The sequence below is a fragment of the Chinchilla lanigera genome, unplaced genomic scaffold (genome assembly GCF_000276665.1).
Source record: "Chinchilla lanigera isolate Chin_1 unplaced genomic scaffold, ChiLan1.0 scaffold00065, whole genome shotgun sequence".
NCBI classification, from domain to species: Eukaryota; Metazoa; Chordata; class Mammalia; order Rodentia; family Chinchillidae; genus Chinchilla; species Chinchilla lanigera.
The window spans coordinates 8,863,682-8,888,394 of NW_004955466.1; the positions used below are offsets into that span (position 1 = coordinate 8,863,682).

General features: G+C 35.9%; 1 protein-coding gene and 1 pseudogene across 1 annotated transcript in view; one reads left to right on the forward strand and one right to left on the reverse strand.

Moving 5' to 3' along the window:
* The window catches only part of Mnat1 (MNAT CDK-activating kinase assembly factor 1), a 204,062-nt gene that overhangs the window by 172,722 nt on the left and 6,627 nt on the right, over window positions 1-24,713 (reverse strand). The gene's annotated exons all lie outside the window — the stretch shown is intronic.
* LOC102015936 lies at window positions 19,909-20,307 on the forward strand (annotated as a pseudogene).

Below are 24,713 nucleotides of genomic sequence, written 5' to 3' on the forward strand. Positions count from 1 at the left end.
AAAAAAAAAAAAAAAAAAGATGAAAATAAATAAATAAATGGAACATAGATAAGAAAGGAAGAAGTTAAATTATCATTATTTGCAGATGGAATGTTCCTCTATATAGAAGTCCCAAAAAACTCCACCAAAAGACTCCCAGAATAAGAAATCCCAGAATAAGAAATCAAATTCAGTAGCATAGCAGAATACAAAGTCAACACTCACAGTGCTCCTATACCAGTAACAAACTTACCAAGAGTGAAATCAGGGAAACACCTTTCATAATAGCATCAAGAGAAATGAATTACTATACTTAGGAATTAACCTAACCAAGGAAGTGAAACTACAGTACTTTGAAAAAGGAAATCGAAGAGGCTATCAGAAGCTGGAAAGATATCCCCTGTTCCTGGGTAGGCAGAACCAAAATAGTTGAAATAGTCACACTCCAAAACTGTTTTATATATTTAATGCAATCCCAATCAAAATACAAATAGCATTCCTCACAGAACTAGAGAACAATCCTAAAATTCATATGGAACCAAAAGAGACCTAGAATACCAAAAGCAATTCTGACCAACAAGAGCAAGGCAGGGGGCATCACAATCCTGGGCTTCAAGTTTACCACAGAGTTACAATGATAAAAACAGCGTGGTACTGGCAGAAAAGCAGACTTGTCAATCAATGGAACAGAACACAGAATCCAGGAGTAACTCCAGGCACACTCAGTTATCTTATGTTTGCAAAGGGGCAAGATCCCCTCGCTGGAAGAAAGACAGCCTCTTTAACAAATGGTGCTGGGAAAACTGGCTTTCCATATGCCAAAGATTGAACACAGGCCCATCTCTCTTACCATACACTAAACTAAAATCAAAATGGATCAAATACCTAAATATTAAAACAGGAACACTTAATCTGCTAGAAGACAAAATAAGTAAAACTCTTGAAGGCCTAGATATAGGCAAAGACTTCATGAAAAGAACCAGAGTTGCATAAGAAATAATACCAAGAATCAACAATGGGATTGCATCGAATTAAAAAGCTTCTGTACTACAAAGGAAACCACCAACAGAGTGATGAGACAACCTATACAATGGAAAAAATTTTTGCCAGCTACTCCTTGAAAGACTAGTATCTAGAATATATAAAGAATGTTAAAAAATTAAGACTCCTTCCAAATTTAAATACTAAATCAAAAAATGGGCATCTGAATAGAAAAGATACTTCCTGGATAAAGAAACACAAGAGGCCAATAAATACATGAAAAAAATGTTCAACATCACTGGCCACTGGAGAAATGCAAATTAAAACAACACTGAGATTCCATCTCATTCCAGAAAGAACAACTATCATCAGGAAATCAACCAATAAAACAAAAAAAAGAAATCAACCAATAAGATATTCTAAAGAGGCTACAGAGAAAAAGGAACCACTCTTCATTGCTATCAGAGCATAAACTGCTACAACCACTGTGGAAATCAGTATGGAGATTCCTCAGACAACTAAAGGTAAAAATTCCATTTCACCCAGCTACTCCTCTTCTAGGTATCTTCCCAAAAGAGTTAAAGACATCCCAGTACAATGATGTATGCATACCCATGTATACAGGAGCACAATTCATCATAGCTGGCCAGGTGTGGTGGTGCATACCTGTAATCCCAGCACTCAGATGGCTGAGGCAGGAGGTCTGCTGCAAGTTCAAGGCCAGCCTGGACTACATAGCAAGACCCTGTCTCAATAAAATTATACCTAAATCTTGGAAGTGGCCTCTATGTCCATGAACAGATGAATGAAGAAAATCTGCCATTTATACATAATGAAGTACTACTCTGCCATACAGAAGGATAAACTTGAATCATTTGTAGGAAAATGGATGCACCTTGAGACCATAATGTTAAGCGAAGTAAATAAGACCTACAACCTTGAATATTACATGACTTCTCTTATATGAGAAACTCAACATGTAAAAAAAAAGTGCAAAATAAAACAGACACGGAAAAAAAAGACAAAAAAAGTTATTGTAACTCAGCATTGACAATGCATCTAAAAGTGTACATTGATTTAGTATAATTGCCTTATGTGCTTTATACATTTTGGGGCCTGTTAGTCTGGCTGTTAATCTGTATGTATGATAATTTACTTTGTAAGGACTCATACGGTAAATAAATCTAATGCTGATAAAAAGGGGGGAAGGGGTAAAGGAGAAGAGGGAAAAAAGAATTGAGATATATCATGTACATGTTCCAATTCCCCAAAACGAATGTAACAACTATGTACTGCAAATATGTACTAGCAAAAAATAAAAATTAAAAAAAAATTGTATTAAATTCAATACGTTTTACTGGAAAAGTGAAAAAAATTTAAAAAGTAAAAACAGAAAAGCCTGTTTCTAAGGAATTAATGTGTACATACACTGTAAAAAAGTAATTCAACTTTATTATTTGAAATAATATACTGTAGTTATTATATTTACTAAAAAGTAAACTGCTGGTTGGCAATGTAGCAACAGTCATAAACATTTTTTTTTTTTTTGGTTTTTCTCCGGTACCGGGAACCGAACTCACGACCTTGCACTTGCCAGGCAGGCGCTTTTGCCACTGAGCTAAATCCCCAGCCCCAGTCATAAACATTTAAAGATGAGCCAAAAAGGTAAGTGTGCCCATCTACAGCAAGAATTTCTATTAGTGCCAAACTGTGAAAATTAACCCTTAAATATGATTTTTTTAACTTCACTGATTTAGTTTAAAAGGAGAAGAAGCCAATTTGGGTTTGCAAACTTTCAATAATGGGACATCTCTTTTTTAAAAAAATCTAATCTTTCATTGATTAAAATAAAGAAATTGTGTTATATGATTTATAAGGTTTATTTTAAAGTCTATATACAACAATAAGCTATCTCTATATAGCAACTGATGAACTAAGCTGTAAACAGGGCTAGAAGAAACATGTTTTCTTTTTGATTTTGCTTAAACACAAATTTGCAGCATTCAGTACAAATTTCTTGGGTTTTTTTTTTCAGTCTTTTTTTTTTTTTTTTGAGACAGGTTCTCGCTATGCAGTTCAGGCTGGCCTTGAACTCCCAACGTTCCTCCTGCCTCAGCCTCCCGAGTGCTGGGATTACAGGTGTGCGCCACTACACCTGGCTGAGTCAGTACAAATTTCTGACCAAGTGGTAGTTATTATTTCTGATGAAATACAGAATAATTCTAGAGAAAACATTTAAAGAGTACCATAATAAACAGGGCACAGTGGCACAAACCTGTAATTCCAGCACTCAGTGGCTAAGGCAGAAGCCAGCCCAGGCAACTTAGCAAGACCTTATCTCAAAACAAAAAGGGCTGGGCTGTAGCTCAGTAGGAAGGCCTTAGGTTCAATTCCCAGGATGAATGGATGAATGGATGGACGACCAGCCAAACAGACAGAGACAGACAGACAGATAAATAAACAAGTGGTGCAGTGGCACACACCTATACTTCTAGCTATTTGGAGGCTGAGGCAAGAGGACTATAAACTCAAGCCCAGCCTGGGCAGTTTAGTCAGGCTCTTTCTCAAAATAAAAAAAAAATTTAAAGGGCTAGAAGTGTTACTCAGCGTATAAGGCCATGAGTTTGATCACCAATACTGCAAAAAAAAAGAAAGCAGGAAAGAAAAGCATACCAACATGGAGAGAACCCTGTTACCACACAATGTCTGAAGGTACTTCCCATCACTCACTCTCTTGAAAATCATTTGAACTATCTACAGTCCACTGTTCAGTACTGAATAAAGAAAACACTAAGACTTTTCTCATAAAGATGAGACTTGCCCAGAAAGTATTGTAATTACATTTTTAACATTTTAAAGTGGGGGGGGGGGGCAGTGTCTGGAAGATTACACCTGAATTTTTTTTTTTTAAGACAAAGTCTTATTACATAGTTCAGTCTGGCCTTGAACTCACTACATAGCACAGGCTGGCCTTGAACTCGCAGCAATCCTCCTGCTTCAGCCTCCTGAGTGCTGGGATTATAGGAGTGCATCACTTCATCCAGGTAGGTATCAAATTTTGAAACAAAATTTGGTCTCCCAAACCCCAAGCCACTAGTTTCCAAGCAGCAATTTGCTTTATAATAAAAGAGTGGATGACTAATATAACCAAAAAGGAAAAGGTGAAATAAAATAGAATACAACACAGAAATATGAGTATCTAACTTTTCAAAAAATGCTACAACTTATATAAAGTACCAGAACTGGAGTTTATGAACTTACAGATGTAACAGTTTGTTTGTTTGTTTTTTATCTTTTTGAGACAGGGTCTCACTACGCAGTTCAGGCTGGCCTTGAGCTCACTTTGTAGCCCAGGCTGGCCTCGAACTCACAACGATCCTCCTGCCTCAGCCTCCCAAATGCTGGGATTACAGGCGTGTGTAATCCACTACACCCGGCCAGATGTAATAGCTTGATTGTGCAACCAGCCAGAATATTAAACATCCACACAACAATCCATTAAATAGTACACTTAAAACTATTATTTACAAAACAAGATATAAGAAAAGGAAAGCAGCCCATAAAACCTTTAGGATAATATTTAATAACCAAAGAAATCTAATACCTGAGGAAAAAGATAAGATCATTTTACAATTATGAATATGTTCGGCACCTAGTAGTGCCCATTTGTTTAATGAAAAAAGCAGTTAAGACTATGAGAGAAAAATAAAACCTTAAAAAACAAAAAGGAACTACAACCTAAACAAAGTGTCCTTCAACTGCTAGAAATACTTAGCTAAATATCAACATACAATGAACTCTAGCTCTCAGCTCCTCAGCACTAACAACTGAAAAACAATTTATAAATCTGAAAAATAATCTTAAACTTTAAAGCACATACTTTCTTTTCTTTAATTATTAAGGACTCTTGGGTACATTACACTTTTCAATTAGAACTGTGTTCAAAGTGCTTTTTTTTTTTTCTTTTCCTTCCAGTGCTAGGCACAAGGCGTCACACCAGAAGCAAATTCTCTACCACTGAGCTGTATCTCCAGACCCAGAGTTCTTAATCAAGGTTACTCTGAAATGGTTGCCTTAGTTAAAACTCAACACATACTTGAGATTGTGGTTTAAGGGCCATGTAAATATTAAGTGATTGGTGATCCCAGGTGTCTGAACCTGACTATTCCTACAATCTGGTAAGTAGAAACATTCTGTTACATGGAACCCTTCTCACTTTTACTTAACCCAGTTTATGGGCAGAAGAAGAACTGTAAACCAATACACTTTGCTTTGTGTTCTAAATTAAATGAATGATCATAACACGCAATGCATTCCAGTGGGAAGAAAGGAAGGAAGGAAGGAAGGAAGGAAGGAAGGAAGGAAGGAAGGAAGGAAGGAAGGAAGGAAGGAAGGGAGACTACATACACATTCTATACATTTTCCGAAGGTGTTACAGTAGCCAGTAAGGAAAAAAAAAAAGGGCCAAAAGAATTGAGGAAAATTCATTTTCTTTCAGCCAAAATATGTAAATCTCTTTGTGCTATTTTAGAGAATTTGCTAAAACTTCTGCTGAATGAGAACACCTAGGCTGCCACCATGACAATCAATAATGCACCTGGTAAGAGCACAAAAGACTGACTCACCTGTGTGGAATCTATTATCCTTTGGGGGAAAAAAGGCCCAAGTCTGATACCAGAGGGTACAATGTACTTTCTCCTGGACAGGAGAATGATCTCTCTGTGCCCTGCTTTCCAGCTGCCCAAAGATAGACCTCATGGTAACTGTAATACGATTCTTCTGCAGAAATGAAATGAAGCAAGTGCTTACAAACAATAGCCACTTTATCCAATTGTATTCTTAAATGTTCTTTCAGATTTTTATTACTCAGACAGCTAAATACTGTATTTTAAACTAAAACTTTAACCCGTGTATTTGCTTCATAGTGAAGATTTGCTGCTCAGTACAAATACGAAAGACAAATGTACACAGACACACTAGCAAAATCCTGAGTGCTGCAAAAGCTAGTTAACTAGTGCAGGAAATTAATCCTTTAAAAAAAATTTTAGAAAGACTTCTGAAAATGTTTTGATTTTTCTCTTTTTATCGGGACCTGTCTGCACTGCAAAGTGAATGCATTCCTCACGCAGAGCTGGGCAGGCACACGGCGCGTCTTCGTTCCTTCATCGTCCCTTTCTCCTCCCCTCCAACTCTCCTTTCCTCTCTACCTCTCCTTTCTTTTTGCAAAAGATCCCTCCCCCTATTTCCTATTATCTACCTTTCACTTTGCTCTTTTTATATTTGGGATTTCTCATATAAGAGAAACCACGGCACATTTAAGCTTGTGTGTTTCATTTATTTCACTTAACATTATGGTCTCAAGGTGTATTCATTTTCCTAAAAATGACTCAAGTTTTATCTTTTATTATGTTTCTAGTATTTTGTTTTGTTTTGTTTTTTGGATTTGGTTTTTTGAGACAGGGTCCTGCTATGTAGTTCAAGCTGGCCCTGAACTGATTGTGTAGCCCAGGCTGACCTCAAACCTGCAGCAATCCTCCTGTCTCAGCCTCCCAGTGCTGGGATTACAGATGTGCACCACCACGCCCAGCTTACCTTTCATTATGGCTGCAGGGAAAAAGGAACCCTTTATACTGTTAGTGGGAATATAAACTACAGCTATTAAATTTTACCTTTCTGGGGCTGGGGATTTAGCTCAGCGGCACAGTGCCTGCCTGGCAAGTGCAAAGTCGTGAGTTCGATTCCTGGTACCAGAAGAAAAACAAAACAAAACAAAAAAACAGCAAAAAAAATAAATTTTACATTTCTAAATTTCCATCTGTAGGAGAAGCATACAAAAACATATTCCCAGCTGTAAGGGTGATAAGTAATAAATGCTGATACATAGAATCTATTAACTAAAAAAAAGGCAAGCTGAACATGTACTATGATTCCATTTGTGCAAGTTTCATGTTAATATCACGTTTTCATTAATGTATAATTTATAATATCCACTTAGAACAAATATACATATTATTCTACTGCACAAAAACTGTACACAACTTTTATCTTTCACATTTCTGGTTTCTCACATTTCATCTACTCAAACGGTTTTCAATTTTTAATCACCTAAATAAAATCTAATTAGAAGTCTACAACATGACAGTATATTCTTATAGAACAGAAAATTTAAACAAATAGAAATTGCTCTTACAACTAACAAAAACATGTTTTTCAATTGCAGTAGCAATTGAACCCACATGGTAGCGACTGAACCCCTTCGCCATGAGCTATCCCAAGCCCTGTTCACACTTATTATTGTGAGTGAGGATCTCGCTAAATTATTAACTGCCTACCTTGGCTTCCAATTTGCACTCTTCCTGTCTCAGTCTCCTGAATGTTAGGATTATAGGTGCTGTCACCATGCCCAGCTAAAATGTTCCCCCTCTTCTGTTTGTTTGAGACAGGGTCTCTCTATGTAGTCCAGGCTGGCCTTGAACTTACTATGTAGCCAGGGCTGCTCTCAAACTCACAGCAATCCTCCTGCCTCAGCCTCCCATGTGCTAGGATTACAGGCCTGCGCCACCACACGTAGCTAATATTCCCTTTTAAATCATAGACTTAGTATAAATGTTCTAGCTAAGAATAGGTCTGATTTTATTATCCAGTCATTCATCAACTTCAATTTAAAATCTGAATTTAACTTGTGCCTGATTAACAAGTACAAAACAAAGACTAAGTACACCTGCAGTAAATAGTATGGCATGGCAGAAAACTTATTTTTAAATAAGAACAGGGAAAGTCTCCCTTTGAGATGGTTGTTGGTATGCCTTCTACTCAGAAGTATCAGAAATTTCCAAGGTTTGGCTAGGGATGAGCTCAGAGGTACGGTACAGCTTGTCATGCACAAGGCCATGGGTAAAATCCTCAGCACCAAAAAGGAGGAAGGGGAGAAGGGAGAACGTAAGGAAAAACCTCAAAGGCTCATAAAATTGATCAACTAGAGGACACTCACGCTCACTGGTGAAAGCAATTACTCAAGTTCACATAGCAGAAAATGTGTTTTTCAAAAAAAGTTGGAAATCCAAATTTTTACATGATTATCTCCTGATTTTCATGTGTTGACAAATCCATTTCTGTTTTAATTTAAATCCTGTGCAAGTCAACACTCTAGAGTCAAATAAAATTAATTTCATCCTCAGGTTTCCAGTTTCAATCTCTAAAAAAGATGTGGAAGTTGAGGAGAAAGATAAGGAAGAGAAGTAGAAATAGATGATCTTTCCACACCAGAAAGATCTTCACACGGTACAGTAAGGAATTTGGGTTTTATAGTTCCAATTAAAGTAGCATTTTTCAAATGTAAACTCAATATCAGAACCTTTGTTTCATGTTGTTACCCAGGAACCTACATAAAGCAGACACATGAAAAATATAAACAGAGACTGCTCTAAATTAATGAGTGATTACTAGCAGCCCCACAATCGGTGAGAAAGTCTAGGTTTTCGCTACAGTTCATCTCTGGACTACAGGATGATACGGGGATTGTGTTTGAGAATTAGAGAAAGCCATAAGTAAGTACGGCGTATCTTCCTAAAATGTCAGTGTTTTGCAAACACTGGGGTAAGAGGCAGAGAACCTGAAAGGCAAACAGTTTTTGTTTTAATATGAACAGAAAATACTATATTTTAAAGTCAAGCAAAGTTTCAATGAGGCATCAAACACGACACTTCTAGTTGTATCTCGAGAAAAAGTATGTCTACAAGCCTATTCTCCTCCGCTGTTAAGTTCACTTAAAATTTTTAGAAAAACACTGATGAAGGACACCAGAAAACACTGAAGAAATTTAAGCAGGAAACATCATGCTTGGATTTGCATGGCTTTTCAAAATGAGAAGTCAACTTTTTGTTGCTCAATTTGGGTTTGGGGAAAAAGATGCTCTGAAAAGCAGTGTCCAGGTTAAGACTAAACTGACTAAAAGTCAGAATACCTTTATCTAAGAGGTAATTAAAATAGTCCAAGGATATAAAATGTGACACTGAGCGAATGAAGTAAAATCTGGGATCTGAAAGTTAGTGAGGAGCCAGCCCAGTATAGACAGGTGATGCTTACAAGAAACCAAGTACATACGGTATAACTCCAGTTTCTAGCTTTTTTCCTTCCTTTTCCCCCTACATAACCTACACTATTTATACAGCATTTACATTATGTTAGTTATCATAAGTAATCTAGAGATTACTAGAGAATGGGCATAGGTCATATAAAATACACATAAAATAGTATGCCATTTTATATGAGGGATTTAAACATCCAGATTTTGTTATTCTGAAGGTTCTAGAATCAATCTTCTCTATATACTATGGGACAACTGTATTAACTAAAACCAAATTGTAGTTTGTCCCTTTATTTTCTAATTCAACCTAAGAATAACATGAGTAATGTTCCTAGGAAATAAAATGCACCTTAAAACCCTAAATTCATGGCTGTTGGTTTCAAATACTTAAGTATATTCTATTAAAACTATTTTCAAAACAGAACATCATATAACTTTAACAAACTACGTACTTCAATGTCATTTCTGACACCAGAAAATGTCAAACATAATGCCTGTGGGTATATGTGCATGTGTTTAGACGTAAGGAAAAAATTCACTAAGATATTGCATTTAGAGCTACATTTATGTAAAAGTTTCATATTGTTTTGAATACAGCCTATAAGTTGATATGACTGGGAATAACTATGAAAAATTGGTGAAAGAGCTAAATAAGAGATTAACAGGTGAGTATGTATTTCTATCTCTTAAACATCAATCCCTCCATATATAACAAAAGAAACTACTGTACTTCCTATACCAATTTCTTTTTTTCTGGAAATGAATTCATGGCTTGTGAGTGCTACCACTCAGTTATATCCCTAGCCATTTTTTTAAATTCTGAGACAAGGTCTTGCTAAACTGTCCAGGCTAGCCTTAAATTTGCCATCCTCTTATCTGTCTCAATTTCTCAAGGAGTTGGGATTACACATGTACACCACATGCCCAGACTACCCTTGAGTTTCAAACAGGAAATTTCAAGCTTCTTGAAACTGTTACGTGTCTCAACAATTCCTTCAGTAGCAGAAAACTACACTTCTTAAGACTAAAAGTCAAATAGCCTGATCTCTCAGTGAAATCTGAGAGCCAGTCACTTCAGAATTCAAAGCTGATGACATCTTAAAGTCAAATTCTGGTCCAGGTCAAATAAATGAATGCTTTAAACAAGCCAAAGGTTACTACGACTACCTACCTAAACTGCACGTAAATAATTATATTACCACTATCTCCAAACACAACAGTACAACTGGTTTTTGTCCAAAACTTTGCAAAGGCACTATATATTTTAAAAGGAAATTATTAGTACCAAAACAGAAATGGCTCTACATTCTAAGACATATTTCAGTATTATTGAGTCCCCAAAAGTCTACAGCTTTAGGTCAAGGTATGTAAGCAGAAAGAATATACGAACGACATCTTGGTGAATCAAATTCCATCTTCCCAGTAACACTAAACTATACTTATTTTCATTTTAACCAACTTCCAATTAGAAGTACCTACCACTGACCTCAAGATTTTCCCGTCCACTAGCTTAACTATTAAATAGCAGGCAACCTGAATCCAGACTTTCACGGAATTTCACATATATCAGGTTTGTTCCAAGAGTAATGAGAAATTATTTAATACAGTGGTATGTGGGTACTCGTTAATTGCTTCCAAAGGCAAGAGTACCAAACAAATGATTCTGGCTAGAACAGGTGGCCAGTTATGAGGCAAATGACACCCACATGGAGTACTGGAACCAAATTTTCCCATCAAAGTGTGCTGAGCATTAAATTTGAAGAGCTTCAATGGAGTCTACTACCAAGGTATGATAGTAGCAACTTTTTCAGAGAACTAAAACATTCTCCAAATGTAGAATCTTTATTTAAAACATTTTAGGGAGAAGGTACTAGGGGCTGAATACAGGGCCTTCAGCACTAAACTACATCCCCTTTTTTAAAAATTTTTATTTAGAGATTGGGTCTTGTTGAATCACTAAATTGCCTAGGCGGGGTTCAAACTTGCAATTCTCCTACCTCAGCCTCCCAGAGTTCTGGGATTACAGACATGCACCACCATGACCAGTTTATTTTAAACACTACAGGTGTAATTTGTCTTACACATATTCCACAAATATGTATGCTGAGTATGTGCTGGCTAAATATAGCTAAAACATTTTCAATGATATATTTCCCATAGTGTGCTATATGTAAGTCAATAAAAATCAACTTTTTATATACATCACAGTCTATTAGTCTATCAAATAATCTGAACATCATAATGAAAAATAATATCCTCCAAAAGGACAAATGTCAAGTTTCTTAAGCGTTGTTACTGTACAATAACACCATATCATATCCATACTTATGCACTTACAATTTGTAACAAATGTGTTTGGTAAAAGAAACAAAAATACAATTTTAGAAAGCATGCCCGGATTCATCAGTCTCTTCCTCAGTGATTATATCTGCTCACAGTGAACATAAAATGAGAGCTAGAACAGTGAGGGTCCTTCTGTTTCACTCAATTATAGAACCCCTCAGAGGATGAGCATTTTACTAGTCTGTGTATTCAACACTGTTAAAGATAAATCTGTTCAGTGCAATTCCAAAGCTGAAGAAATAATGATTTGTTCTCTGCTGGAAGAACACTGACTGCGCTGGGTTTAGTGAAAAATCATTTATTCAAGCCCAGGCGCACTCAGAAGGCTGAGGCAGGAAGATCACCATGAGTTCGAGGCAGGCCTAGGCTACACAGTGAGTTCAAGACCAGCCTAAACTATATATGGCGACCCTGTTTCAAAACAACAAAATCATTTATCCATACTGAAAATTTCTGGTCTTATCAAAAAGACAAAAGCTTTAAAGACTAAAAACTTTAAAGCAGCTTGTATAATTATGCTCTATGAGATAAAAGTAAACACAAGGGGAATTACTGGAAAAACCAAAGTTTACAACACAGAAAAATAAACTATTTTTTAAAATGGAAAATTTAGAACTGAGAAATATAATGGAAATAAAAATGCACTAGATTGGTTCAATAGCAGAAGAAAGATGATGAAGACTCAATGAGCCCAGTCTAAAGAACTGAGATTAAAAGACTGGTGGAGGACTAACAGAACCTCAGGAGCAATGGAAAAAGGCCTACTATATGGCAGCACCGGAGTTCCAGAGATGGACAAAGAAATTAAAAAGGGAGAGAAGAGGAAGCAAGGAAGAAAAACCCCTTAGTGAAAGAAGGTAAAAAACTTCCCAACTTGACAAAAGATAAAAAGATTCAAGAATATCAGTGAATCAAAAACAATAAAAACTCAAGGAAAAAAAAAAAAGCACACCCCAGCATGTCATAGTCTGTCTACTGCAAAGACGCAGACAAAAAAAAAAAAAAATTGTGAAAGAAGCTAAAGGAAAACAATGTAATTTCAAACACTGAATGAATAACACAAAGTCCAATGATTTCTCATCAGAAACCATATAAGGGCCAGGGATGTCGCTCAATGGCACAGCACCTGCCTGGCAAGCATGAGGCCTTGGGTTTGATTCCCAGCACCAAACAAAAGAAAAGAAAGAGAAACTATACAAGAAAGAAAACAATGGAAAATATTTTTATAGTGTTGGAAGAACTGTCAATGTAAAACTATGCATCCAGGAAATATATCCTTCAGAAAAGAAAGTGAAATAAATGCTCAGACGAAGAAAAACTAAGAGAACTCAGTACCAGCAAATTTACTCTACAAGAAATACTAAAGCAAATTCACTGAGCTGATGAGAAACAATACCAGAGGAAAATCAGGACCTACACAAAGAAGTAAAAAGGTTGAGCAGTGATATGTGGCCACCATGCAAATGATAATTTACTTCCTTAAGAAGTACTTCCTTAGTGTCTTGGTTACTTTTCTCTTGCTGAGACAAAATACCTGATGCCCAATATTAAGGAAGGAAAGGTTTATTTAGCTCACAGTCTGTGGAGGTTTCAGTCCATACTTGGCTGGCTCCAAGGCAGAGAGGCACATGGCAGAAGGCAACAGTTCATGATGGCAGAAGATAGCAAAACAACAATAGCAAAAGGGCAGAGGGGTGGCAAGCAGCTTTTTTCCCTCCCTTATACTATATGCAAACTACCCGCCCCAGGGCAGGTGTAGCACTCACACCTATAATTCCAACAATGGACCACAAATCAATCATAAACTTTAGAAACCCCATGACTGCATGAGGCTTTGGGGGTACATCCTGGCATAAACCATAACACTTAGAAACCTTCAATAGCCACTCCAGCCTTTTTAATATAGATAAAGTGAACTTTAACATAAAGAGTATTACCAGACATAAAGAGGAATACTTAATAACAATGAAAGGGAAGATTTATAAGACACAACATTTACAAATATGATTTGCCTATAAATGACCTTAAAATACAAGAGACAGAAATTTACTAGACAGAATTAAATAGAATAAAATACACACGTAAATCCACAATTATAAGGGAAGATTTTAAAACTCCTCTCCTAGCAACTGATAGCTCAAATAGTTAAAAATGACTAAGGACATAGAATGTTTGACTAATAACACTAATAATATCAAAAACTTTGACCTAATTGACATTTATAGAATACTACATCCAGTCTTACAAAATATACCTTTTCATGTGCATATGGTATATTCAAGATAGACATATGCTGTGCCATGGAATATCAAATTTTAACATACCAAAGTCAGATAAAGTATAATCACTAACCACAATGAAATTAAATTAGATGCCAAAAACAAAAAGATAGCTAGGAAAGTAATAAATACATGGACAACAGATTTCTAAACAATTCATATGTAAAAGAAAAATTCAGAGTAGTTAGAGGAAATAATAAAGATAGGAACACAAATAAATGAAGCAGACCGTAGAAAACATTATCAAAAACTGGTTCCTTGAAGAGATAAACAAAATTGATAAATCTTGCCTGATGCAGTGGCACACTCCTGTAATCTTACTAATTGGGAGGCTGAGACAGAAGTATGGCAAGTTCAAGGACAGCATGGGTAACTTACCAAGACCCTGTCTCAAAATAAACAATAAAAAAGGGTTGGTGATATAGCCTAGGGGCTAAGTGTCACTGGCTTCGGTTCCTACTACTAGAGGAAAAAAAATGATAAATCTCTATAGATTAGAAGAAGAAAATTCATCAATATCAGGCATGAGAAACTGATTTCTCTACAGATCTTACAAACACTGAAAAAATAAGAGAGGGCCGAGGGTATGGCTCAGCAGTAGAACACTTGCCCTCCATGTGCTGGGTCACATTATCATCACTGCAATTAAAAAAAAAAAAAAAAAAAAAACCCTATGAACAACTTTATGCTAACAAACTCAACAATTTAGAAAGGAAGGCTTTCTTGAAAAACTGACACAAGAAACAGAAAGTACTGATATGTATTAAAGAAACTGAACTGAATAAAGACCTTCCCAAAAGAAAACTCTAGGCACAGAAGATTTCACTGTCAAATTCTATCATATAATCAAAGCAGAAACATCAATATTCCACAATTTTTCAAAATATTAAAAGAGAAGAGGATCACTTACTGTGATAGCAGTCTCTAAAATGATCCCATCTCCTGACGTGTAATTGTATGCCTTTATGTAATCCTCTCCTGTAGGTTTGGACTTATTCACTATCATCTAACAAATAGAATATGGCAGAAGTAATGGGATGTCACTTCCAAGATTAGATTTCTTGAAAGCTGTGTATTCCATCTTAGGGACTTAACCTTCCATACCATGAAGCAAATCAATGGAAAGTAAGCATTAAAGTAAGTCTTCACAGGTCTACCAAAAACTCATGCAAGTAAATCTGAAAGCTCATCCTTCCCCAGAATAGCCTGGAGATAACTACAGCACCAGAGAACTGATAAGAGATATCTTTGAAAAACTGATAACTAACATCACACTTAGTAGTGAAAGGCAGAATATCATCTTATCCACTTTCCCCACCACTGACCAAGAAAAAAGGAACAAAGCCTACTTTCATCACTGCTATTCAGCATGCATTACAGGTTTCAGTAGTGCAGTAAGACTAAATAAGGAATACGTAAAGATTGGACTAGAAGAGAACCTGTCCAAATTTAGAGATGGCATAATTATTTTACATAGAAAATTCAAGGGAATCTACAAGCCCATTTACTAGAATAAATGAATTTAGCAAGACTATAGGATACAAAGTTAATATATAAAAACCAGTTGTAGTCTTATAAATACTGATAGTATATTATAGCTTATATCGAGATATCCCCTCAAAAGCTCGTATGTGGGGCTTTTGGAGGTGGTTTGATCATGGGTGTGTGATACTGGATCAGTCCATTGATTAGTTTAGCACAGCTCTGGGTGTGGCTGGATGGATTTACTGAAGAGGAAAGCTCCTCCCTAGGTGTGGGTGGCACCATTCAATAGGCTTGTAGCCTGGATGGTATAAAAGAAAAACAGAGGTTCATTACTGCTGCTTGTTGCTTTATTTCTGCCTGCCCTGCCATGGACTGTTTCTCCTCTGCCATGCCACCCTGCTTTGGAACCAGCCAACTATGGACTGAAACCTCTACAAACTGTGGGCTAAAATAAATCTTTCCTCCTTTAACTTGTGGGTGCCAGGTATTCTATCCCAGTAACAAGGAAGTAACTAAGACACAGCAAATTACTAGAAAGTGAAATTTTTTAAATCACTTTTATAGTAGAGCCAAAAACTTCAAATTACCTAGGAATATATGAAACAAAAAATATCCACGATGTCCACACAGAAAACTGTAAAACACTGCTGACTCACATTAAACACCTAAATAAATGAGAAGATATATCATGTTCATGAATTGAAATATTCAATGTTGTTAAAATTGCAATTATTCCCAAACTCAATGCAATTTTAATTAATATTTCAGCAGGCTCTTTCATAAAAGTTAACAAACTAATTCTATAGAGTACATGGAGCCAGGCACAATGGCACATGCCTAAATTCCCAGCATTCGGGATCCTGAGGCTGAAGGATCACCATGAGTTTGAGGCCAGCCTGGGCAACATAAGCAAGTTCAAAGCCAGGCTGTACCACATAGTGAGACCCTATCTCAAAAAAACAAAATAGAAAAAAAAAAAAGAGTTTACATGGAAATTCAAAGGATATAAAGTAATCAAGGGAATTTATTAAAAAAGTTGACTTACACAACCTGACTTTGACATATTATAAAGTTGCAATAATCAAAACAATTTGATTTTACTGACAAAGATGCATATGAATCAACAGAACAAAACAGTGGACTCAAATAAACCTACACTTATTTGGTCTATTGATTTTTTTAAAAAATGCTAACTCAATACAACAGAAAAAAGGAGAGTCATTTCAATAAATGGTGTTATACCATCTAGATACTCTTATTTTTTAAAAAAATCAACAAGTACCTCACATCTCATAATTAACTCAAAATGGACCACAGACCCAGATAAAATCTAAAATGATAGAACCTTAAAAATTAAACATATGCTTAACATGCAACTTAGCCATTCCACTCATAGATACCCATCTGAGAGAAACAAAAATATACATCTACAAAAGACTTCTACATGAAAGTTCAAGTTCATCCAAACTTTTTCAAAATTGACAACAACCAGAAGCAAGTCAAATGTTTATTTACTAAAGGATAAACAAGCTGTAGTACATAAGTAGTGCATGTAAATAATGTAATATCTAAGGGAATATTACTCAGCAAAAAAGAGGAAATCAACTATTGAAACACATAACAAGAAGGATGAACTGTAAAATAATTTGGCTGAGTGAAAGCCAGGGGTAAAAAAATACAGATTACATGACTAGGTAAAAATATAGCCAAAGCAAACTGATCTGTGATGACAGAATACAAATCAGCTGTTGCCTAGGGATAGGGACAAAGAAAGAAGGGATTTTAAAAGGGTACAAGGAAATTTTTATCAGGTGATAGAAATATTTGTCTATTATGGTGATGTTTTCATGTGTGTACAAATATGTCAAATTAATTTAGTTAGATGTTTTACATACAGTTTACCAACCTTAGTCATACCTAAATAAAATTGAAAAAAAAAAAAAAAAAAAAGATTGATCAAGCCGGGCATAGTGGCGCACACCTGTAATCCCAGCACTCGGGAGGCTGTGGCAGGAGGATCGTTGTGAGTTCAAGACCAGCCTGAGCTACAAAGGGAGCTCAAGACCAGCCTGAACTGCATAGCGAGACCCTGTCTCAAAAAGATACACACACACAAAATTGATCAATCTGTCAAAATTAGAAATGCACACCCTAATTTTAGAAATTTATTTTATTGGGCTTGGGGATGTAGTAACAAAGAAGTAACTAAGACATAGCAAACTACTAGAAAGTGAAAAATTTTAAATCACTTTTATAATAGAACCAAAAACTACAAATCACCTAGGAATATATGAAACAAAAAATATACACAATGTCTATACAGAAAACTATAAAACAACTATGCCAGAGTTCTCCAGGGTCTGACCCCTAGCACCACAAAAAAAAAAAAAAAAGAAAGAAATTTACCTTACTGACATACACAAGATATGCATGTGTGCTGAAAACTTACAATATTAAATATCTGAAAGCAACCAAAACCTCTGCTAATATATAACTGGTTTAATGAATTAAGGCATTTTCAAAAGAGGAAATATCTTCCAGTCATAAAAAAGAATTATACATATCTATGTGTTCTAAAATAAGAAGTTACTTAAGATATAGTTAAATGAGTAAACTGCAGATAAACTCATACAGCACAATCCCATTTCTGTTTAATCTTTTAAAAATCCATATGCACAGAAATTGCTAATTATTTGTATTTCTGGTCAACCAATACCTTTAATATATTTGAAGTCTTTATTATTACAAATATTTTATAACTTTTCACAAAAGACTATTCTATAACACTTAAGACTGACACCAACACTCTTAATAATAATCACAGTACATATCCAAAAAAGATTAGCTGCTATGGGACACGCATAACATGACAAGTATCTTCTACCTGTATTTATTACCATTTATTTAATCTTCATGTGTCTGTAAGTTCGTAGTATTATTTCTATCACTATTTAGAGATTTAGATATCTGAAAGCAAAAACACTTTTGTTAAAGAAGTCGGCATAGCCAGTAAACAGCAGCACAAGATTTAACTCAATTTTTTTCTCAGTACTGGGGATTGAACTCAGGGCCTTCAACGGAGCTCTATCCCCACCCCCTTTTCTACTTTGAGACAAGGTCTCACTAAGTCGCCAAGGCTTGCTGAACTTTTCATTCTCTTGCCTTTGCCTCCCAGAGTGCTGTGATAATAGGTGTGTGCCACCATACCCAGCTCTGTAGTTTCTGGATGTAAGCATTTCTTCACCTTTTTTTTAGTAGATGTTTGCAGTATATCACACATATTCACCTAGGGGAATCAGTACATACACATTATTGCATCTTAATTCTTTTTTAAGAGTTGGTCCTAGCTACTATACCAAAATGTCTCTCTTTATAAAAAACATAATCCTGGAACCAAAAACCCATAAATAAATACAACAGTTGGGAACACAGTGTAAGTAGAGAAAATATAATCAGAAAAAGCACAGGTTCAATATCTGGTCCTATCTTTTGATATTAAAAAAAATGAGGACAGTTAATGATTACTTGTTTGATCAATTTTGTATGTCTCTATTTATTTTCCCGAGAAAACACTTTGAAGATATCAATAAGTAATACAACAACCATGATTAATTTCCTACAACTTTGTCTGTAACTCTGTTTTCTTTGTATTGTTCTTATGCTATTTTGTAAATGGATGTCTGTCTGTTAATATGTTTTCCTTCTTTTATTTTTTAAAATAAAAAAAAAATGAGGGCTTACGATACAGCAGAGGGAGAGTAGGTGCTTATCATGCTTGAAGCCCTAGGTTCAATACCCAGCACCCAAAAAACACAAGTAAAAAAATCTTGGTATTTCATACATATACCTCTCCTCTGTAGATATTTTACTAACCAATCCACTTTGGCCATAGGTTCCCAGTAATTTCTAGTTTGCTACATACTAACTTCTGCATATAATGTATAAATTTTAGTTTCCTTCTAATTCTAAATAATATAAATCTAAAATACTTAAAGTATATAAGGAACACAAATTTCCCAATGAGAAATTAGAAGCACTAAAGTTACATTAACTAAGGTAACGTTTTTGCATTTAATTGTAGCATAACACGTAGCTCACTTTTGCAATTAATGACCAAAATGAATTAAATATTAATTGGTATGTCAAACACTATTACAATTATGAAAAATAAGACATTCATAACTCGAATAATGCAGAAAGAAAATCTACTGCAACATATGTGTTAGCCAGGCGTCGTGGCGCACGCCTGTAATCCCAGCACTCGGCTGAAGCAGGAGGATTGTTGCGAGTTCAAGACCAGCCTGGGCTACAAAGTGAGCCCAAGGCCAAACTGAACTGCATAACGAGACCCTCTCTCAAAAAGGACAAAAACAAAAGCAAAAAAAAGCATATGTTTTAGATCTTAGAAACATTTAAATTAAGAGCAATAATTTTTTGTCTTTAAAATTCTGCTTATCAACGTCAATTTAAAGAAGTTCATTCTTTGGTGTGAAGAGACTGGGCATAAAGCAAATCTGGATAAAGCATTTGTACCTACTAATACCATATTTTACTAATAATTTTAAGGTGCCATTTTGGTACTTAATGGTCATAAATGAAGTAAAATTAATTCAGCAATTTTCCATTTGTAAAAACATTATTTATATAATTTATTTCTGTCTAGTTTCATACAATCTTTTTGTCAAAAATGTTTTTTAGACTTCTGCCTCTGTGGGCATCCACCCCAAACCAACCGATGCCTGGCAGACTATAACCATGAGGTTCAACCCCTTCGAGGCTTAAGACCACAAAAAAACCCACGAATGCCACTTTGGTGCCCCTTTGCACATGCGCTGGGAGATTACATCTTCCTCTCTCTCCAAGGGACTGATGCTCCGTTTCATGCCCATCCGCAAGGACGATGAGGTTCACGTGGTTCAAGGACACTACAAAGGTCAGCAAATCGCCAAGGTAGTCCAGGTGTGCAGAAAGAAATATGTCATCTACACTGAGCGAGTGCAGCGTGAGAAGGCATTCACCCAAGCAAGGTGCTTATGACCAGGCTAAAACTAGACAGACAGAAAAAAAATTCTTGAATGCAAAGCCAAGTCTCCACAAGCTGGAAAAGAGAAAGGCAAATACAAGGAAGAGCTCATTGAGAAAATGCAGGAGTGAATATAACCTATCCTGCAATTATGGTTTAACTGGAGATGTCCAGCCTATCCCGTGCTTCTCTGGAACTTTTCAAGATGTCTCTGGAATGTTTCATCACCTTCCTGTTGTGTTAATGACATCTGGCTCTATAATCTACTTTGGCAATTTTGATTAATAATTTTATGAGTAAAATTAGAGCCATTCCCCTGCAAAAAATTTTTTCATATTATCTTATGGCATCTTTTCAATAAAACTAATAGATATCCTTAAAGTAAAACTACTTCAAGCTGAGTGGATGGCGCACAGCTGTAACCCCAGCACTAGGGAGGCTGAGGCAGGAGTGCAGCCATTTGCCAGCTAGGCTGAGCTACACAGTGATTTCAAGATTAGCCTGAACTACCTAGTGAGATAGTGTCTCAAAAAACAAAAAACAAAATAAATAAATAAATAAGTAAAACTACTTCAAAATAAAATTGGGTTGGAGATATAGTTCAGTGATAAAATGCATATTACCATTTGCAAGGCCCTGGGTTTGATCCCTGTCACCAGTGAAAAAAAAAAATAATAAAATAAATAAACTAAATGCTAGTTATATTTCTAATGCTAAAGAATGTGGAAATCACTCTTAACTGATCCTCATGTATGCTTAAAGAGCTCTCAAAAACACAGCATCTGACCTGTCATGCTTCATCAACCCCACTTGTCCCTCATATCTTCTACTGCAAATTCATTCTAATCTAGTAGTAAAAAATAAGACCAAATATAACCACATATTTTGGTAACATCTGAAACAGTACTAAACTATGATGCCTCGTTTGTTTACAAACAAGTTATTTATAGCCAGAAAGTAAATACTATAGAATTGTTTACGAAAAAAATATATATACAATTAACATAGGTGCACTTCACGACATTTTTATTTTAATAGGATGAATTGCTTGTAAGTAAGTCAGAGTTAGTGCTAGATGCCGTTTGCTTCAGTTACCTGAAATTAGAACAGCAGGCTCATTAAATATATATAAACCAGTGATGCAGAGACACTGCACCATATTGACGGAGCCCTCATTAATTTTCAATGATATAGCCACTGTCATATTTGTGCTCTAAGAAAAACAGTGAAGTATATACAAACACTTGTCTTCATCTCAAAATTGTTTTTACATCTTTCAATTTAGTAAATAAACAGAAAACTTAATATTCCAAAACATTTCTGAAGAAGCCCATTATTTCCTTGTGTTTGTTGAGAATTCATACATTAGTACAGATCTGTATCTATAAAATGTATACATCTTAATATACAATATGAAAATTAAAAGTACCATAAATTATCCTCCAAATCATTTTATTTCACAAAAAATACAATTCATTTATGCTTCCTAATTACATCTAATTATAACTCAAGAACAAGTACTAGCCAGGTGTGTTGGCACACACCTGTGATCCTAGCACTTTAGCAGGCTGAGGCAGGAATCACAAGTTCAAGCACAGCCTGGGCTCCCTAATGGCATCACGAGACTGTTGCAAAATAAAAAAAATTAAATATCATTAAAAATTACTATGATGTTTATAGATCATCATTTATCAAAAAGAAAGATGTAGCAAAATACAGCATTAGCAAAAATGAAAAAATGATGACTGAATGTTTAAAGTTTTGTGGGTTTTTTTGTTTTTCTTTTTAATCCTAGAAACTAAAATATAAAGAGAAAATTATTCTAAGTAGATCAAATTGATTTTGATAACATTTTATTTTCATTTTATTCATAAAAAGTGCTTCAGTTACAATCTTAAGATTTTATTTAGCCTATGTGATCAAAATTTCACTAATTCCTAACTGTGATTTATATCAAAAAAAAAGACAATGGAACTAGGATTTAATTCCCTCATGTTATAAAAAGAAAGGTGAGTGTGGAATAAAGAAAGATGACTTACATTCCTTCCAATTTTAAATTAATGGAGTCTTCCAACTTCCTGGCAATCCATCTGATAAAATAAATGGTAGTCTGCAGCCTGGACCTTTGCACAACCTTCCAGCCTAAGCCTAAGGGCCAACTCAGACTTCCCTAAAGGGCCCGATATTTAGATCTCTCCTCTTGGATGAATGCTTTGAACAAAACCATTCATCCCACTGAAACCATGCAAACAATTGTTCCCTTGATGCAAACCTTGCAAAATCTTTATCAGTTTCAAGTGTACCTACCAAATGATTTGATTCTTCTTTTCCTAAATCAGCAGATTGGATATAACTAGGTTGCAGGAACTCAGTTTTATTTTTATGTTTCTTTAACAAACAGTATTTTTAAATAAATAGATTATTTTACAAAAGCATAAATACTTTCTTACTGGAATTAGCACTGTTAAAATAATGGAGACAGAAAACCATGTCAGCCGGGCGTGGTAGTGCACGCCTGTAACCATACCACTCAGAAGGCTGAGGCAGGAGAACTGTTGTGAGTTCAAGACCAGCCTGGGCTACAAAGTGAGCTCAAGGCCAGCCTGAACCGCATAGTGAGACCTTGTCTCGAAAGAAGGAAGGAAGGAAGGAAGGAAGGAAGGAAGGAAGGAAAGAAGGAAAGAAGGAAAGAAGGAAAGAAGGAAAGAAAGAAGGAAAGAAGGAAAGAAGGAAAGAAGGAAGGAAGGAAGGAAGGAAGGAAGGAAAGGAAGAAAGAAAGAAAGAAAGAAAGAAAGAAAGAAAGAAAGAAAAGAAAAGAAAAGAAAAGAAAAGAAAAGAAAAGAAAAGAAAAGAAAAGAAAGAAAAGAAAGAGAAAGAAAACCATGTCTGCCACTTTTGTTGTAACCCTACCACAGTGTTTTTACAACTCTGAGCACAAAAAGCATCTAAATATATAATATACAATACAGGTCCTTCCCCCAAAAGACCTATGTAGGTCCCAGAAATGTGTATTTTTAAATAAGCATCCCAGGTGATTCTTAGGACAAGGCAAGTTTGAGAATGAATAGCCTAGAAAATATACTGAGTAAATGAAAAAGACTGAAAATTTATATTAAACACCAAGAACTAATAAATTACTGTTCTTATTTTTTTCCTTTGAAAATAGACAACACATATGAAGTTTAAAGAAAATCCATTAAAATCTCTAAGATTAACTTTCATTCAGTTATTCTATATATTATCTTAGGGACTAGGTCCTAACTCAACAGGGAGTAAAGTGCCAAAAAGACTCCTAAACTCAACCTAAAGAAGTGTAATTTTTTGCATTTTGAATACTGGAAATAATTACAGCTGACAGTAACTTTACCTTTAAGTTTACTTGAACTGTTCCTCAGGTACTACAGCAAACCTTTGAGGTATGCAGTAGTAGTAAATTCACTGTGCAGACAAGAAAACAAAATCTTAAGGAGAATGACTGATTTTCACTACATTTATACACCTAATATGTAGTGAACCTAGTATACAAACTCAGGCAAGACTATAATCACCTATTATAAAACATAACAAATAGGTAATTATTTTTATGCCCGCTGCAGGAAAAAAAGCAATAAGAAAACAAAAGTCCTGTAAAAGTCAAAAGGACATTACAGGCTCCTATGAGATGATACCATGTGATGTGCATTCCTCTTCCAAAAGGGAGGGGGGCTGGGGATTTAGCTCAGCGGCAAAGCGCCTGCCTGCCAAGCGCAAGGTCGTGAGTTCGGTTCCCGGTACCAGAGAAAAACCAAAAAAAAAAAAAAAAAAAAAAAAAAAAAAGGGAGGATTTGGAGCATTGAAAAGAATAGGACCAAAGCAAGACCAAAACTCAGCAGAGGAAAGATTAAGTCCTGCAGTTCCATGTTTGACGTCTGGGGCAAGGGTATGGCATGAAGTGAGCTCCAAAAAGGCTGGGCAGCCCTGTCCCTATGGCACTGCCAGCTGCAGCCCACCTGGCCTCCCTGGGGCTGGCTCTTCATTACCTGTGGCTTTCCTTAGCAGACGTTCCATGTTCCTGGCCTCTCCAGCTTCCTGGAGCCACCCTCACAGCTTCACAGATCAACCTCAAAGGGCTGCTGGCAGGGATTCCAAGCTGGCCACACACTGCTTGGCTTCACAGAACTTCCCCTGAGGTCTGAGTAGAAGCCTCCATTATACCCCATACCTCCTGGTGGTAAAATCACCACCACATGAATGATGCTAAAGTCTGCCACCAGCTTAAGGACTGGCCAGCTCCACCTAGAGCATAGCTCCAAAGGCCTCTGAATGCCTGGAAGGCTAATTATGGTGAAATGAATCCTTGGGAACCAATTGCTTAAGTAGTCCTTCTCAGGCAGGGGTCAGGGGCTCTCTTCTCAAACGAAAGATGTGTTTTTGCACTCTTGAGCCTGCAATGGTTGGCATCTTGCTGACTTCTGAAATGCCTTCAAGGCATCTTTCTTCTCAGCCCAGTGCAAATACCTGGGTTCTTTTTCATTCCACTCATCTCTTCAGCAACCAC